This window comes from Acomys russatus, chromosome 6 (genome assembly GCF_903995435.1).
Source record: "Acomys russatus chromosome 6, mAcoRus1.1, whole genome shotgun sequence".
Classification (NCBI taxonomy): Eukaryota; Metazoa; Chordata; class Mammalia; order Rodentia; family Muridae; genus Acomys; species Acomys russatus.
The window spans coordinates 35,983,665-36,003,125 of record NC_067142.1 but is presented as its reverse complement, the minus strand read 5'-3'; positions in this window follow the sequence as shown (position 1 = coordinate 36,003,125).

Below are 19,461 nucleotides of genomic sequence, written 5' to 3'. Positions count from 1 at the left end.
TGCAGACCACAGGAAAAGCACCTCTCTCTCTATCAGTGCGCAGCGCCAGCCCTTTGAGTCGGCTATGCAGCTTTGGCTCCCAATTCTCGCTGACTATCAGAGCCACGGTGGCTATGGGCAAGGCGCTCTTACCGTTCCTTATTCTGATTCAGGAGCTTTGGGGTGGAGAGCCAGAGTCTAAAATACTCACCAGGTGATTCCGGCACACACGCGGGTTAGGATTTGACTGGCTGTGGGCCAGCCCTGCAAATCTTAACTCTTAAGAATCCCCCTAGGGTTGGTGGAACAGAACTCTGGGCAGTCCTTGGGCACCCACATGGTAGAAGAGCACAATCTCCCATAAATTGTCCTCCAACCTTCACATATGCATGCCCTTCTGCATATACATATACACAGACACACCTACAAAATAGACAAATGCAAAAAATGTAAAATTTTTTGTGGGTTTTGTTGTTGTTGTTGGTGTTGGTGTTGGTGGTGTTGGTGGTGGTGGTGGTGTGTGTGTGTGTGTGTTTTAAGACAGGGTTTTTTATGTAGCCCTGGCATTCCTGAAACTCACCCTGTAGGCCAGGCTGGCCTCAAACTCAGAGATCTGCTTGGCTCTGCCTCCTGAGTGCTGGGATTAAAGGTGGGGAACCATCATCTCCCAGCTTTGTTTTAGTTTTTTGTTGTGTTTTGTTTTGTTTTGTATTTCTGAAACAGAGTCTTACTAAGATAAACTTTTGCCTGGGCTGGGATTCGCCATATGGACCAGACTGGCTCCTAACTCATAGAGATTCACTTGCCTCTGCCCCACAAAGTGCTGGGATTAAAGGCATGTACCATCATCCCACCTTAAAACATTTTTTTTAAAGGGGAGGGGTCTGGAGAGGTCAGGTGTAGTGACTCACGCTTTTAATTGACCCAATACTCAGGAAGCAGAGGCAGTCTGATATTTGAGTTACATACAGGCCAGCATAGAAAGTTTCAGCCCCCACCCCCACCTCCAAAAAAAAAAAAAATAAGTTTCAAGCTCTTCAGAGCATACACCTGAGACCCTGCCTTAAATTTAAAAAAAAAAAAAAAAAAAATGCAGGCCGGGGCCAGCTGCAGAGATGTGGGTTCAGTTGCCAGTAACCTTGTGAAGCTGCTAACCACCACCTATAATTTCAGCTTCCACGGGCATTGTGATCATGTACACAAACCTATGCACAGACACAAACATGTATACATAAATTAAAAAAAAATATTTAAAAACAAAACAAATCTCCAATGAGATCCTAACTTTAAGGTTATTATAAAATATGACCTTGAGAGCCTGGATGGTGGCTCAGGCCTTTAATCCCAGCACTCGGGAACCAGACGCAGGCAGATCAATGTGAGTTTGAGGCCAGCCGGTCTACAAAGCAAGTCTTGGGTAGCCAAGGCTATGCAGAGAAAACCTGTCTCAAAGAACCAAACACACACACACACACACACACACACACACACACGCACGCGAGCGCGCGCGGCCTTGCCGTTCCAATTCCTGTTTTTAGGTGTGAGCCGCGCATATTTCTGTGCCTGTAACAATGACTCCTCAGCCAGGCCTGCGTTTGCTAACTTCCTTCATTCTGTTCGCTCCTATCCTCTTCTCAGCAGGCCAACCCCTCGCAAGAAGCTACTACATCGGCCCCCTTAGCGATAAGGACATAGAGGCTGAGAGCAGCGTTCCAGGAGGTGAGAGAGAATGAGGAGGCCTGGGGATCGCTTGCTGATTTGGGGCAGAGGAAGCAGTAGTTACAGAGGAGAGGCCCTGGGCTAGAGCCTCACCACTAAAGGGACCAAGTGTGGTGGCATCCCCAGCTACACTGGCAGCTCAAGGCCAACCTCGAAGACATAAGACCTTGTCTCAATTAAAACAAAACAATACAAAACCTTCATACGCGCCGCAAGTGACTGAGCACTTTGGACAGCATGTCAGCATGTCAGAGGCAGGAAGAAGGAAGCCTTGCCTGCCCTGAGGCTCACAGGGCAGTGGAGGAGCAAGGGGCATTTTCTTGCATTTGTTCCATTAGCTAATCCCTCATCTCCAGGAGCACACTCTTGGCTCACTCGTCACATCTCCACTTCAGATTCAGAAATGCGCTCACTTGCGTTATGGCTCGGAATGCTCAGAGGAAGCCAGGTGGGAGTGGCCACCTGGGCCACTCTGTACATGCTGCCACAGAGGATATGGCTCACTAAGCAGAATGTGGAGAGACCCAAAAGGTTCCACCAAGTAGAGGGAAGGGTACTATGGGCCTGTGGTAGCGTGTGTGTGTGTGTGTGTGTGTGTGTGTGTGTGCGCGCGCGCGCGCGCGCGCACTCGCAGTGGATGGAGGTAGGGACCAGGAGAAGACCCAACTGCATATAGTACACAACACTGGGGCTTTAAAAGATGCAAAAAGGGAGCCAGGCACTCCCAGCACTCGGGAGGCTGACTTAGGAGGATCTTTGTGAGTTCAAGGCCAGCCTGGTCTACAAAGAGAGTCCAGGACAGCCGGGGCTACGCAAAAAGAAACACTGTCTCAATAAACAACAACAAAACCAAAACCAAAAGATGCGGAAGGGGACCAAGAATGGCGGTCCTGCAGAAGAAGGACCTTAGGGCTGGCTGTGGATTCGGGAAGTTAATGCTGCTCCAGAGTTTGACAAATCAAAGACTAACTCCAAACTAAGGCTTGCTTCTGAGAGCGTTGGAGACCTGTGGGTTGCCAGGCAAGTCCCTGACTTTTTTAAAACCTCCTCTTGTTTATTTTATATGGAAGGAATCTGCCTCCTGGGTCACTGTGTAAACAAAGTGAGATCAGCCTCCTGTGTACAGGATTCTTGCTCAGGCAGTGGTGATAACAGTGGCTGTGTCGACAACATGGCAGCTGATGTGCTGCAGATGAACACAGCTCTCAGGTTTCTAAGTGGATAGGTGAAGGCTAGGTGAAAGTCTACTTCACCAGTCAGCACCTGGGGCCACAGGAGGAAAAGCCTGCTTCTCTTTCTTTTCTTTTCTTTTCTTTTTTTTTCTTCTGTTTTTCCCCAGAGTTGTGCGTAGGGCAGCTACTGAAGACAGAAGTGCAGACAGAGAAAGAGAGATTAAAGCTGGAAGTACACAGCCATGACTTAGTCAGGTGCCCATCTAAATCCTGGGGGATAGAATTACAGGGAACGCCAACCCATGGGCCACATCCAGGGGAAGCAGAGGGGTGATTGCTTTGTCCAGAAGGAAAATTCTAGCTCAAGGTTGCCAGGAACAGAGCGCCATTACATGAAGCCAATTGCACACCAAGCATGACCTTGGGCCCAAAACTGGAACAAAAAGGCTGTGCACGGAGAGTTCGCATTGCCTGCTGACCAGTCACTAAGCCATACTCAGCCGCTGAGCCTGGGCAACACCTGTGAGAAGAGGCAGAGACGCTGCATACCCACACACCAGCTCTAGGAGTCAGTCAGGCCACAGTAGAGCTGACACCTGAGATGAGGAGAACATAAGTGAGGGCATCGTAAGTGCTAGGCTCAGACAAGGCCTTTTAAGTGTGTATCCCATTTAATCCTCACCACCTAGGCATTACCGTTATCCGCGCCTCAGAAATACCACAACCCAACTACAGCTGCTGAGCAACCTGCCTAACAGCTAGTAAAGCTGGCGCAAGAGCCTTTTAGCCCAGGCACAGACAGAACCTGAACTCGCAGACTGCCCTGTTTGGGGGGCGGGGGGGAAATGCATAGAGGAAACAAGTTTATATTATCTGTACATATTAACAAGTACTGTATTATTATGTTGGGGTGGTAGGTTCACAGAGGATTAAGCAAAAGTGGGACTACAGATGCCAGCCCCATTCAATGGCCTGGGGACAAGGAATGCCATCCACGACGCTCAGTTTTGTTGTTTCGTTTTCATCTGTGAGACAGGTCTAATATACTACACTAAGACTATCCTGGGGAGGAAAAGACATCACCCCACGAGCCCCAGCCTCCTGGCATGCAGCAATCCCTCCAGGAGCTGCTCTATCGGAGCGAGAAGTCACCATTGTAGATAACACATCACGGTTTCAGAAAATGCTGAGGTGCAGGGCTAGACAGCCCTCAGTGGTGGAGTACTTCCTTGCTATGTGGGAAGCTCTAGGTTTGATAGATGCCAGCATGAAAATGACAACCTGAAACTTGGTTTTAAATACAGTGAGATATAATATAAAATATGAAATATGCACCACACAACAGATATGATGTTGAGAGGTTTATTATATGATCATAGGGAGCAGCAGAGAGACAGAGACAGAGAGGAATAGAAACAAGAAAGAGAGGTAGGAAGAGAGAGGAGGAGGGAAAGCACGGGAGAGAGAGGTAGGTGGGTTTGTCCTTTCATATGCTCCTGGGGGCGGGGCAGTGGCAGGTAGGCAATGACATCACAGGTTGTTAGGCAGATGAGCAGAATCCTAACACTTGGGAGAAGCAGAACATTGAATACGGGGCACATCAGGTGACAGCCCACAAAATGGGGTTCTGAGAGAAAAAAACCAAAAACAAAAAGGAAAAAAGCAAAACACCCTGCTAGTCTTACAGTCCTGAGGCAATTTGTCTTAACCTGCACTGTGAGAATTTGCTCAGAGGCTCCGCAGACAAGTTTATTCACTGACACCCGTTTCATTCCACCAGGCAGACAGGACAAGCTGCTCCTGTTTTACCTTTCTGGCCTTGACCTTCCTCATTCTAGACAATTGGAGTGTGGTCCCTTGTGAGGAAGAAACAAGACAGTAAGATAAAACGTAAGCTGACTCCTAGGAAGGACAAGATCCCAATGTGCCTTGCTAAGGGCGGCAGGATCAGCTGAGGCTCCTCCCCCACGTGGTTAGGAGGCGGGGCCTGCCGCACAGCACGAAACATGGCTGCCCAAGCCAGTAACCCACAAGGCCCTTGCAGCGCGGCTGAGCTCGCTTCTGGCTCTTGCGGCCTCCACCTCGCTCCCCGCTGACCACCCAACCACAAGGGCCACTCTGTTCTTCAGCACACTGAGGCCATTCCAAGCGGAGGCATCTGCACTTGCTCAGGCTCAGAAACACTTCCGGTGTGAATGAGCTTCACACTGCTCCTTTCAGGAGGAATATAATGTCAGCAAGGCCTTCCTTGAGCACAGTCCTTTTAAGTTCCCACCTGGCCTTGCTCACATCCTCTGCCGCTAGTACACCCCCGCCCCCATCTCACATCAATATGATATTTTACTTTGTGATACTTAAAACTATGAAAAACTGTTTTGTAAAAAAAAAAAAATTTTTGTAGGCGTCTTTTCTGCAGTTAAAATCTGTAAGCTCCACGAACACCTAAATATTGTCTTTCCTGTTTGCCCTTAGATTCCTAGCACCTGGCCGGAAGCAAAGGGCTCAATAAATATTTATTGAATCAATAAAGGGATGCAGAAGAACACGATCAAGTTGCAGAGGCAAAAAAAAAGTAAGAGCTGAGTTTGTGAAAATAGTGGGTCCCTCACTCTGGTCCAGCTGGGCATGAACAGAGCAGCTTGCAAAGGGTGCCTGCACAGTGTAGACCACAGAGAAAGTGAGGCACCCCGGCTGTGCACCGATCCCAGCACTGGGCAGGGCTGGGCTTAGAAAGTACCAGCCCAATACCCGAACAGGATAGAAGGGAACAAGGCAAAAAAGTGCAAGAGAAATCATCTGCTACTCCGGAACCTGCACAAACTAAGATGTCTGCCGAAGCGCTGCCAAATATTTGGAGAATAGGTTGCAAACAGTTACAAGCCAAGGCTATCAGCCAGTCACAGCGGTGCTCACCTTTACTCCCAGCACTCAGGAGGCAGAGACCAGCCTGGGAGTTTGAGGCCAGCCTGGTCTCCGTAGTGAGTTCCAGGACATAGAGAGAGACCTGGCATCAACAAACAAACGAATGAATGAATATCTCTTGAAACTTAAACTGTGTATAGTCAGGATGAGCAATTCGGCACCTAAATAGCCACATGAATTACTGCTACATTCCCACATGCAAAAATAGCACCAGCATTGCTCACAGTTGTGAAATTTAACTAATCATGCATCTACAGATGCGTGGACTGAGGAACAAAATGCATTACACTATGAACCAAGTACCAACAGCACATGTGCGCATGTGCACATACACATATAGAGACAGGATAAATCTTAACAATGTTAAAAGGGAAGTAAGAGCCAGCTGTGGTAGTGCACACCTGTAATCAGGCACTCCACTTGGGAAGGAGACACAGGAGGTTCGGAAGTTCAAGGCCAATCTGGACAACAAGAAGCCCAGTCTCAGAAATGAGACAGAAAAATCCGAGTTGTAGGTAGGTATATATAAAATAATTCCTGTGTACATTCAAAACCATTTAGCAGTTTATTGACTAAGTCTCATATAAATATCTATAGCATATTCCCAAGGACATATCAAACTGTACATGGACTACGAGATGCGGGGGCAACAGAAAATGGAAATAGGCTGGCTAAGTGGACAGAGTAAAAGATCCAGGAAGCAATGAGTTAATTATATATGTAGAGTCGAGAATGGTGGTGCACGCCTATAATCCCAGCACTCAGGGAGGCAGAGGCAGTGGATCTCTGTGAGTTTGAGGCCAGCCTGGTCTACAAAGTGAGTCCAGGACAGCCAAGGCTAGACAGAGAAAACTATCTCAGAAAAAAAAAATTATATGTATATAACTGATAAAAGAAATGATCACATTAAGGCTGGGCACAGCAGCACAGGCCTCTAATCCCACCAGACAGGAGGCAGAGGCAGGTAGATCTCTGAGTTAGTGGCCAGCGTGGTCTACAGAGTGAGTTCCAGGACCACCAGGGTGACACAGAGAAACAACCCTCTCTCAAAAAACCAAAAGAATAAAAAGAAAGAAAGAAATCTCATAACCTCATGTGTGTGTGTGCATGTGAGTATGTGGGAGGGCAGGGTAATATCATTGAAAGAGCTGAAAATAGTTCTTTCTTGGAAATGTTTTCTGTATTCATGACACATCTAAGTAATACTGAGCAAGAAGTCCCAATTTAAAAGAGTGGGAGACTGTGATTTTTTTTTTTTTTGGTTTTTTTCAAGACAGGGTTTCTCTGTGTAGCCTTAGCCATCCTGGACTCACTTTGTAGACCAGGCTGGCCTCGAACTCACAGCGATCCGCCTGCCTCTGCCTCCCGAGTGCTGGGATTAAAGGCATGTGCCACCACGCCTGGGTCGAGACTGTGATTTAGATCATTGCACGAAGGCTTCCCAGTTACCAATCCTGATGGGCTGAGTTTGAACCTGGGACCTGTATGTTTGATAGAAGGAGAGAGCCAACGTCCATGTTATTCTCTGACCCTCCATATTCATTCCATAGCCTACATGTATGCAAACACACACACACACACACACACACACACACACACACACACAGTAAAATCTGTGTAAATAAAAACCTGAAGATGATATTGAAATGATATCATAAGAAACTGAGGGGGAAGCGTGTGTTAATCAATTCAATTTCTTTTTCTTTGTTTCTTCCTTTATTTATTTATTGAGACAGGGAGGAAAACAGTTAATTCACTCATGGTTACATATAATCATGGTTACACCATGAAAAGCAGTGAGGGCAGGAACCTGGAGGCGGGAGCTGATGCAGAGGCCATGAAGGGGTGCTGCTTATTGACTTGCTCCTCATGGCTTGCTCAGCCTGCCACGATGTAGACCAGGCTAGCTTTGCACTCCCAAAGATTCACCTGCCTCTGCCTCCCAACCCAAGGGCTGAGACTGAAAACATGTATCACCATGCCCACATCCTTTGCTTTTGTTCTTTGGAGACAGGGTTTCTCTGGGTAGTGGCCCTGGCTGTCCTGGAACTCTCTTTCTTGAGTAGGCTTGCCTTGAACTCACAGAGATCCACCTCCTGGGATTAAAGGCATGCACCACCATACCCAGCTTTTTCTTTTTCCTTTTCTTTTTCTTTTTAAAGGCAGACTGCCAGCAAGGCTCAGTGGTGCTCACCTTCCATCCCAGCACTTGGGAGGCAGAGACAGGTGAATCTCTGTGAGTTTGAGGCCAGCCTTGACTCCAAAGCGAGTCCAGGACAGCCAACAATACACACAAAAATCCTGTCTTGAAAATAAAAAAAAAGACTCACAGGGGCCTGGAAACCTACAAGAAGAACTTTATGACAGGCAGATCTGGATCCTGGGGTCCTCCTCAAACTAAGGCACCAGCCAAGGAGAATATAGGCAGTAAGCTTCGAACTCCTACCAAGACCTAGCCGACGAACATGACACTCTCCACCGTTGAGTGGAGAGTGAGATCTGACTCTCACACGAACTCTGGTGCCCCTTTTCTGACCATGTCCCCCGGATGGGGAGACCTGGTGGCACTCAGAGGAAGGATAGCTAGTTACCAAGAAGAGACTTGATATTCTGAGAGCCTATATAGGGGGAGGAGGTCTCCCTCAGTCACAGACATAGGGGAGGGGAGAAGGGGAGAAATGGGAGGGAGGGAAGAATGGGAAGAAACAGGGGAAGGGCTAACAATCGAGATGTAATATGAATAAATTAATTAAAAAAATCAAAAAAAAGAAAAGAAAAAAAGAAAAAGGCAAACTGCCACATGCAGCCCCTCATTTGGATGTGTCTGGAGTCTTGGAAGCTTGACTACCCTACTTTCTCCTACAAAGGGACCTTGAGAGCTTGTTTGGGGGTTCTAGCAGGGAAGAGCAGCTACTTGCATACCCTTGCCAGAAGACAGGTCCTCCTCCACTAGGGGAGAGTCATCCTCTCACACTGAGAGCGCAGCTTTGAAAAGGGACCCACATGGAGCGGTAAGGGAAATAGGGGACACCCGCCTAGTCAGCCAGATCAACTGAAGCAGCCCTGGTGACCAGTGGGGTGACAGGTGTCACAGCGAGGTCGTCCTCACATCCACCCATCTCAATCAATGTATTTATGATTTTTAAAATTTTTATTATTTTATGTGTATGGGTATTTTGCGCACGTGTGTGTGTGTGTGTGTGTCTGTACCATGTGTATGAGGAATCACTCAGGTCAAGAGATGGCCTTGGAGTTCAAAGACAGTTGTGAACTACTATGTGGGTGCTGGGAATCAAATCTGGGACCTCTGAAAGAGCAGCAAGTGCTCTTAACTGCCAAGCCATTTCTCTAGCCCCATTAGTCAATTTATTTTTAACTTTCCTTAGAGACTATGTAGTCATCTTTCTGTACATTTGTTTTAGTATTTTAGTTTGTGTGTGTGTATGTGTGTGTGTATTGCCTGCGTGTGTTTCTGTGCATCACATGCATTCATGATGCCCAAGAAGGCCACAAAAGACTGTTGGGTCCCCTGGAACTGGAGTCACAGACTGTCATGGGCCACCATGTAGCTGCTGAAAATTGAACTAGGGTCCTGTGGAAGAGCAGCCAGTGCTCTCAACCACTGAGCTATGTCACCAATCCCAATTTTATTTAAGACAGGCTCTTACCATGGAGCCCAGGCTAGCTTCAACTCGAGATTCTACTACTCAGTCCCCCAAATTCTAGTGTTAACGGGGTTCACCACCATCCTTTAAGGTCCTTGAGAGTTTACTTTGTCTCTTGGGCTTGTTTACAACATAGAGAGAATCCCAGGTTCAGTGTAGATGCCCAGCAGATGTTAGTCTCCCTTCCCCCTCCCCCTCCAGTTTTTCTAGACAGGGTTTCTTGGTATTAGCCTTGGCTGTCCTGGACTTGCTTTGTAGACCAGGCTGGCCTTGAACTCACAGCGATCCACCTGCCTCTGCCTCCCGAGTGCTGGGATTAAAGGCGTGCGCCACCATGGCCAGCTCAGTCTCCCTCTTGACATCAGCAGTCACTGCATAATGGCCACGTGCCTGGTGCAAATTTTAATATAGATTTCCAGAGTACCCAGGGCCCTGATATCAAACAAGCAATTAACCACACTATACTAAGGCTTTCAGTAACCAGCACAAACCCAAATTTACACTGTTCAAAGTAAACTTTCAAACATAAACCTCTACTCCGAGCCCAACACTCCCATTCCTACATCAGGTTTATCAACTTCCCATTCTCAAAAGACTGTAGCTTATCATTAGTACAGTACACCCCTCTAACAGTTCCCGGGATTTACATGTCTGCACAGCACTTCCCTACCGTTTTATAATGTGTTCTGCAAGCGCTGAAAAGTCAACAGTCTCAGTGCTTCTCTAGAGAGAAACATGAGAGCTTGGGTGCCTGGGTCAGGGTGACTCAGGCTGAGTCAATATTGGAGCTCTGAACCCTGGGCCTCTGGAGTCCAGCTCCTAAGGCCTTCTTTCTGCCTCTGGCTAATCTCAACAGGGCTTCTCTTTTAAAGAGCTGTGATTTTTTGGAGTCGTTGTCATTCCGCTCCTCCCCCCTCCCCACCCCCCGCCACCCACCCTCCCGCAGGGGAGACCGCTTGTCAGTTCACAAAGCTTTCCCCTTCAAGATAGCAGTCAGAAATAAACAGCCTGCAAATTGGCAGCTAAGGGTGAAATCTAACGTTAAAGATCTCATTCTCCATCCCTTTTACAAATACATAGCTAAATCACATTGGTACAACTCAACAATCTCTATAGTTAATGTAACCTGGTTAAGGATTTTTTCCCCCTTTAGAGCTCTCAGTTCAGACTTGTGAAATTCAAATCAAAGTGGAGCGTTAAAAGCATTTGCTTTTTGTGTGTGTGTTTGTTCAAGTTAGTGTTATCTTGGACACCTGAGCCCCTGACAGCCACAGCCTGCTTTGCTGGTCCTGACCTCATAGAGCCAACAGTTAGGACTGTGTATATAAGGATTTAAGAGATTATTTTACCAAAATAAAGTTACTGTGTAGACACTGGCATGAACTGCATGTCTTTCCATTAACAAATTGAACAGCTTAGGAGCACCTAAAATTAAATGGAGGCTTAGAGAAAATAATAATAAATAAGTAGGTCGGGGTTACTGATAATATTGGGTGTTTTCAGTTAAACTAAACAAAAACCAAAGCCAAAAACCTGTTGTGGGTTCTGAGTATGTCTTTGGCATAGCCTTTAAAACATATTTACAGCCAGGATGTAGCACACACCTTCTCTGTGAATTCCGGGCTAGCCTCGTCTACATATCAAGTTCCAGAACAGTAGGAATTACACAGTGAGGCACTTTCTCAATAGCGACAAAACAGCCAAACAAAAAGCCCACATTCATATTTTTTTCCATTATCCCACACTTCTTATTCTTTCTTTTTTTTTCTTTTTAAATTAAAGACCCGGGTTAGGTGGCCCATACCTGTAATGCCTGTGATCAGAAAGTAGACACAGGAGGATCAAGAGTTCAAGGCTACCCTTAGCTGTATATCAAGTTTCAGGCTAGCCCAGACTACATGAGACCTTGTTTACAATATAAATAAATAAATATAAAAAGGGCTAAACAACTTATACAGGGCCATGAAGATGGCTCAAAGCAAAACCAAGTAGAAGCTAATCTGCCAGATGAAAACCTGATACGGTATTCTTTTCCAAGGCTGCCTTCTTGTTGCTAGCCGGGTAGCCATGGTGACAGACACCGGAGCAGCTAAAGCTGGAGGGCCACTGGGAGTTTAAGGCTAGCCTGGGCTCCAAATCTAGACCCAACCTCAAAGCAACAACCAAAAAGAATAATAGTTTAAGCAGGGTGGTGGTGGCACATGCCTTAAACCTTAGGACAAGACAGACAGAAAGAGGGGCAGGGGGAGAGGGGGGGGTTCTCTGTGAGTTTGAGTCTAGCCTAGTCTGTAGATCAAGTCCCAGGCAGCCAGGGCTTTCAGAGAGACCCTGTGTGTGTGGTCAACTAGTATTGTCCCATGGAAATATGACAAAAAGCCATCAGATCCTTTAAATTATTTAATTATTTAATTAATTTATTTATTTGAGACACGGTCTTTTGGCATGGCTCTGGCTGTCCGAAGGACTGTGGCAAGCATCATTGTGTCACTGGTTACCTGTTTTATGCAATACTGGGGATCAAACCCAGGACTTCATGCATGACAAAAAGCAGGCGACCAATTCTGCGCCACCTCTTGTCCCTGTAGGCACTGTCTTATCAATTCATCTTTAGGCAGCCTCTCATATACCCCAAAATGGCCTCAAACTCCTCCTTATGTAGCCAAGGATGGCCTTAGATTTCTGATCCTCCTGCTTCTACTCTCTGAGTGCTGGCATTACAAGCACCATCGCACCTGGATCATGAGGTACTGCTGCGGAGCAAAGCCGGGACCTTGAGTTCACTAGGCAAGCACTCTAACTAACTGAACCTCTAAAGCCTTTGTCTTTTCTTTCCTTTTTTGTTTGTTTGTATTCAAGACAGGATTCCTTCATGTAGCCTTGGCTGTCCAGAGTTTACTTTGTAGACCGGGCTGGCCTTGAACTCACAAAGATCCACCTGCCTCCAAAGTGCTGGGATTACAGGTGTGTGCCACTGTGCCTGGCTAAAGACTTTTTGGTAGAAGAAGAAGAGGAGGAGGAGGAGGAGGAGGAAGAAGAAAAGGAGGAGAAGGAAGAGTAGGAGGAAAAGGAAAAGGAGGAAGAGGAAGAAGGGAAGAGGAGAAGGACAGAGGAGGAGGAGAAGAAGAAGAGGAAGAAGAAGAATTGAGTTTGTGGGAGGGAGGGAGGGATGATTCAGCCCTTAAGGACACTGATTGCTATTCCAGAGGACCCAGTTCAAGTCCCAGCACCTTACAATTTATGCAGGCAGTTTACAACTGTCTGTAACTCCAAAGTTTGACCCTTTGACAAAGACATACATGCCGACAAAACAATGCACATAAAATATAGGTAAATAAACATTTAAAAATTGAGTTTGTTTTTAGGTCTAGATAGGTTTGTTTTGGTTGTTGTTGTTTTGTTTTTTGTTTTTGTTTTTTGGTTTTTTGAGACAGGGTCTCTCTGTGTAGCCTTGGCTGTCCTGGACTCACTTTGTAGACCAGGCTGGCCTTGAACTCACAGGGATCAGCCTGCCTCTGCCTCCTGAGTGCTGGGATTAAAGGCATGCACCACCATGCCTGGCTTAGATAGATGTTTTAAATCGATAATGATGAGATATGATAGGTATTGATTTATATTCAGAACTTTGATGCACTAAGATAAGAAAGATGTTTTCTTCAAGGCTGCCAAATACAAATAGCCAAAACAATATGAATGTAACATTTATATAATTCCTGATTGTTTCTCATGGTTCTTCTTGCTGTATATGTGTGTGTGTGTGTGTGTGTGTGTGTGTGTATGTGTGTGTAATAATATAAATGTATATGTATGTGTAATGTATATGTAAGAAATGTATATGTAAGAAAATAAAAAATATTTAATAACAAAAATTGTTTTATACATTTATTTACAGGTTTTAAACTTCAATGTGCTCATTAACTAAAACATTGTAAATCTTCTTTTCCTATTACTAAGATATCTGTAAATTGAAAGAGCACCAAAACACAAGTCAGCCACAACACACAGAAGCCCATCTCCATCCCATCCATGACTCGTGCCAAGGTCGGTATCACGTAATTCTTGAAATTTTCGCGAGTAGAATGAATAGCTGTTTTGTAAGAATTGTCTATTCAGGCAGGAAAAAAATGAGGGTGGGGAAGGGATGAACACCAGAAACAATTCGCTATTCAGCTGGCACTGAGTATGCTCCAAGTATGAGAGTCTTTGTTTTTGTTTTTGCTTTTCTTACCTACCTTAGGCCTGAGATCCATGCAAAGAAATACACGGAAGCACTGAGGCTAGCCCTAGCTTTATCTGACAGCTGGCCGACTGAAGCCCAGAGCCTTCTGTTTGCATTTAAACACCCTTCTTTTGTTTTTCACGGCTCTATGGAGGCACAACCAGTTCAAACAGCAGGTATAGCAGTTGGATCACTCTAATGACCCTAGAATACTCTGGGGGAAAAACTGGCAAACAGTGTGGCTATTTTCCCTAAAACACGACCAACCACTCACTTCATTCACCAAACCTCGCAAAGCTCAATGGAGACCATCTTGTTAAAAATTTACCTCGGGTTGTTCTTCCTTCTCTCTGTGCCCCAGAGAAGGATGGATGATGGGGGGTGGAGGGGCAGGTCTCACTCCTGGAATCTCTCCTGGATAAATACCATTAGAGTGTTGAGATGCTCAGAGGGATTCACAGGCCCCCAGCATCTGTGAGGAGCAGCCTCTGTCATTTCTGCTGACCAAGCTCTCACAAACCGAGAGAACAGTGTGTTGCAGAGTGGAGAGACCTGGGGAGGGTGGGGAAAGGTCCAGTCATCCGGTCACCTCTGTGTTGGTGGCTAAGTCCTGTCTGTCTCACTCAGATGACTGTGCAGTCGATTTCCAGAACGTGCCCTAGAGGATGGCTTTCTAAGGTACCAATACTCCAAGAGCCATCCACATATGAAAGTTCACATAGGTGGGCTAGAGAGATGGCTCAGAGGTTAAGAGCACTGTTTTACCAAAGGTCCTAAGTTCAATTCCGAGCAACTGCATGGTGGTTTGCAACCATCTATAATGAGATCTGGTGTCGTCTTCTGGCATGCTTGCAGAATAATGTATAAATAAATAAATCTTAAAAAAAAAAAGTCTGCATAGGTGCACAGTTTTTCACAGGAAAATCCTCCCATTCCTGTAGAAGGTCCACATTGCGAAGAACAGTCTGATGAGACCAGAGGCATGATGGACCGACCATAGATTCCAGGGGCTAGAAGGCTTGTTTTCTTAAGTTCAGGTATTCAGAGGTGCTGTGCCAGGCCTGGAAATTTAGGCAGCCCTCAGGACTGCCTACCTTCCTAGGCTCTTGGTCACTAAACTTGCAAACAGGCTCTATAGTGACAGCCTATCACATGGAATTCTGTAGCCAAAGATGACCTTGAACTTCTTACTTTTCTTCCTTCCTCCTTCCCTCTCTCCCTCCCTTCCTCCCTTCCTTTCAATGTAGGGTCTCACTACACATCCCCGACTGACCTCAAGCTCACAGGACTCTGCCAGTCTCTGACCTTGATCTTCTCGTCCTTGCCCCGCCCCCAGTGCTGGGATAACAGGTATTCGCCATCACACTCGGTTTTATGCAGCACTAAGGATCAAATGCAGGGTTTTTGTGTATGCTGTATAAGCTCTCTCCCTAGTGAGCAGCATAGCCAGCCCTAATCCTTCACTTTTCAATTGATGGACATTTAGCCACCGGGTTCCGGGTTCCCATACACAGAGTACAGCTCCGTGTGATCTATCCCCATCTCCCCTACACCCTCTTGCCAAGCCCGCACTCTACTGTACAAACGGCAACAAAGCCCCATGCTGTCCTCTACAGCTTCCCATCTTATCAAAAATCAAAGCTTGGGCTGAGGATGTGGTAGACGCCTGAGCAGCATGCCTGTGGGCCTAAGTCCATTTCAGACAACGCTAGATGAATTAGTCAATGAGCCGCAAAGACACTTTTCGTCTTTACCTCCATGGCTTTGTGTGACCTGGAGACTCCACCCGTCTCTGACTTCAGTCCCTACCCCACTGTCTTCCGGGTCCCCTCTCCTTTAGCCACCACACGACTCCACCCGTCTCTGACTTCAGTCCCTACCCCACTGTCTTCCGGGTCCCCTCTCCTTTAGCCACCACACCGCCTGTGAGAGTACGTGGTGCGTACGTGGCGCTGTTGCCTTGGGCCTTTGCGCAAGCTGTTCCCTCTCCTTGGAACAATTTCTTCCCAACGTTGTGTTGTTGATATGGACTCCTCAGTGCTCCCTTACTTCCTGCAGGCTGACCCAACTGAAAAGTTTGTCAAACCCAGCAGCCTCCGGCCCTCCTTCCATCTGCCACTGCACGCTCTGCCTATTCTTTTCTGCTTATCTCCCTCTGATATATTGTATCTTTGTTTGCATATGGTCTGTCTCCAGGGCAAGGGTAGAGTTCACAAAATACTAATATCCAAAAAACAGCCTCCAGCACAGAGCAGACACTCAGTAACAGTGAGGGCGCTGACGTTAATGAAAGCAAGGATGGCTTCTGGTGTAAGGGTTTCCCACGTGTCTCCAGTTGGGCCTGGCAGGAGCTTGTTGCTGCAGCTGCTCCCTGGGGACAGAGTGAGCATGGGTTCCCTAAAAGCAGTGTCTTCCTCAGCTCTACTCCAGTCAGCACTCCAGCCCTTCCGGCTGGTGCAAGCAGACAGTGAGATCCACTGCTCAAGCGCAACTGGAGTGACCTTCATTTTGCTTCTCATTGGTCTTCACAGGCAACAGCAAGGTTTTCCAAGGGCAGCTACAGAGATATGAATTGCATGACCACACAGTTTCACCAGTTATCCTTTCTTCCTCATCTAATGTCCCAAGGCCTCCGTACAAAGTTGCCATTAGAGTTCCAAAATGCTATGCTAAACACTGTCAGCCTAATGTTTGGATATTATGTCTCTGAGAGGGCTATTTTTTATTCTAGAATTTTTACAGTCAGCAAATAAAGTAATGGTCAGTAAGCTTAACACCAGGTCAACAGGATGAATTAACTTCCTCCTAAACCTGCTAGACGAAAGTAAAGGCTACTTTCCCCCTTTCTTATATTTTACATATTAATGAGGAGCTGTCAATTCAAGCAACAAGGAGTAAAAATAATCTGTGTATTAATTCTAAATATGTATGCCATGAAAACTTCTGTTGGAAACGTCAAAACATATGCATTGGTTTGCTTTCAAATCCTGTTGTTTCCCGTTGTTGCCTCACAGAAAAACCAGTGATTAGAGAAATTACACCTTTGGCTATAAAAATAAATAAGCAAGCAAACAAATAAATGTGCAACTGTAGTCACCAGACAGAAAAGGAACTGTAGGGCTGTGAGGACTCCTGTTTCCTTGCTTGCCAACTACAGGTGACAGGTAAAGCAATTTGCTGCACAGTAGAGACACTGACACATTAGGCCAAGATCAAGGCCGTCTGAGTGCCCTGCAGTCAGCATATCCTCACCCAGACCCAGTGAGTAATCCTTCAATGGCGAGCTGTGTGTGTGTGTGTGTGTGTGTGTGTGTGTGTGTGTGTATACAGGCATGGGAGACAGAGACAGGAACAGAACGAATCTCCCACAGAAGATCTACATGTCTCTATTGACATCACTCATTTATGAATTGCAAATTACATTTCGAAATTACTTCTCTCAAAATACCCAAACACCTGACCGCAGACTGCCAGCCTAATGCTAAAATAGGCACCTTGATCAGCTCACCCTGTGGCTTTAACCACGCAGCTGCATCTGACCATGGTAAGAGATGTCTTTGCCAAAAGAAATATGAACAACTCTGGGAACTGATTACGGATTTGGGATTCGTCCAAACTTTGCAAAAGCGATGGCTCTGTTGTCTGGAGTGTCCCAGGGCCAGGACACTTTTCTCAATAGGCTGGCTCTATATATAATGAAAGCAAACAGAAAACTCAGATGTGCACAGAACCTCTCTCCTCCTAAATAGGAATAACGACTAAAATGCCAGCATTGGTTCACAGCTGAAGAGTCCCCTTAAAGGTCTACAAAAGAAAATGGAGGAAGCCGGGCATGGTGGGACACATTTCCAGCACAGGAGGCAGAGGCAGGTGGATCGCTGTGAGTTCGAGGCCAGCCTGGTCTACAAAGTAAGTCCAGGACAGCCAAGGCTACACAGAAAGACCCTGTCTTGAAAAACAAAAACAAAAACAAAAACAAAAACAAAAACAAAAAAAAAAAAAAAAAAAGAAAGAAAAAGAAAAGGAAAGAAAGAAAATGGGGCTAAACAGTACAGCACAGTTTGCAAAATGATGTCTAATGTATATCATGAAGATGTGAGCCCCATTTGACACAGCAGCCTTACTGAAACCCCAAACATGATGCAAATAAAAGGATGTTTGATATTAAATCTGAAGCAATCTAAGTATTTAATAATAGGGAAAATGGAAATCATGGTGTATCTTCCTAATGAAACATTACACAGCCATTAGAAATTACTTAGGAAACTGTCACTATATAGAAAAACCATCAAGGACAATGTTAGAGGCAGAATACAAATTATATAGTCATATGCATTTTACAGCTATAAACATGTTAAAAATATATCTGTATGGAACAACAAGAATACGACTGCTCCTTTTTCTCCTATGCTTTTAAAAAGGTCAATGTATGATTTTAATGTTTTTAAAAAGAAGTCAGAGCTAGGATAGTGGTGATTCCAAAAGCTGGGCACACAGTAATCTCAGTGCTTGGAAGACTATGGTAGGAGACTTCAAAGTCTGGGTTGCATGTAAAGACTGTATCTCAAAACAAAGCAGAGAGATAGAGACAGCAAGACACACATACACACACACGCAGAGAGAGAGAGAGAGAGAGAGAAGAAGGAGGAGGAGGAGGAGGAGGAGGAGTGAGGGAGGGAGGGTTTATATATAATGGTTTATACCCTCTCCATTTAAAGTATGTAACAAATGGGTATTCAGATCTTGCCCAACTAACTATTGACAGCCAGCAAGGTAAGCAGGCCAGCTTTTCTTCTACCCGCAGGACTACCCAGGATGCAGTGGGCAGGCAGGGGCCTTGGCTCTTTCCCCAGAAGCACCTGGCTCAGTCCCTCCCCTGAGGAAATCAACTGCAGGAATCTGGACCCTAAGCTTCTGTTATTTCCTAGGGCACATTGCAGTCTTTGCACCCACCCCCGTCTATTGGGATGATACATGTTTCCTACACTAGACTTTGGACCATCTTCTAAATAAAAGTAGGAAAACACACAGCCATGAGATCTTTTTTTTTTTTTTTGCTATTTGCGTCTCAAAAAATTTTTTTTACTCACATACCCCCCCCCACACACACACACACACGCACGTGCAAGCACACACGCACAGCGCCTACCATACCCTGGGCCCTGGGCTCCACTCTCCACAGGAAGGTGAAGGGCTAGGGGTTGTTGAACTCGGCCTTAGCTCTGTTCTGCTCCACATCCACTGGGTGTTCCTGTGTTTATGTCAAATACACAGAGGGACGCATCAGCTCCTGCTACAGACCTGCTACACTGCCTGGGACCAAAACACTGATAAGGCGATGGCTCAGCAGCCGCTGCGCTTGCTATGTGAGAGGACAGCCAGCTTTGGACCTCAGGACAAGAGAATGAGTCCCACAAAACTGTCCTCAGACTTCTACATATCACAGCATGTCCACAGGTGCTCACACACAGACACACAATAATTTTTTTAAAAAATCATTTTTCAAAAAGAATGTGGGTGTGTAGGCCAGCTCAATCATGGATGAGCGAATTTCTACCCAATTCCAGACCACTCCCATGTTAGTAAATAATCAGAAACAAAAGCAGACTCTAGTACTTTCATTATCAATATATATGAATTACACTGCTCCAAATGAATGTTTGTCAATAATTATTTGAAGAGAAAGAAATTTATTTTTACAAGATTAAAAAAAAAAATCTATCAAGGTCTTTCCAAGCCATCATACCCGTGTTGCTTAAAAATTGTGGAGACCTTGGGTCAAGGAGAC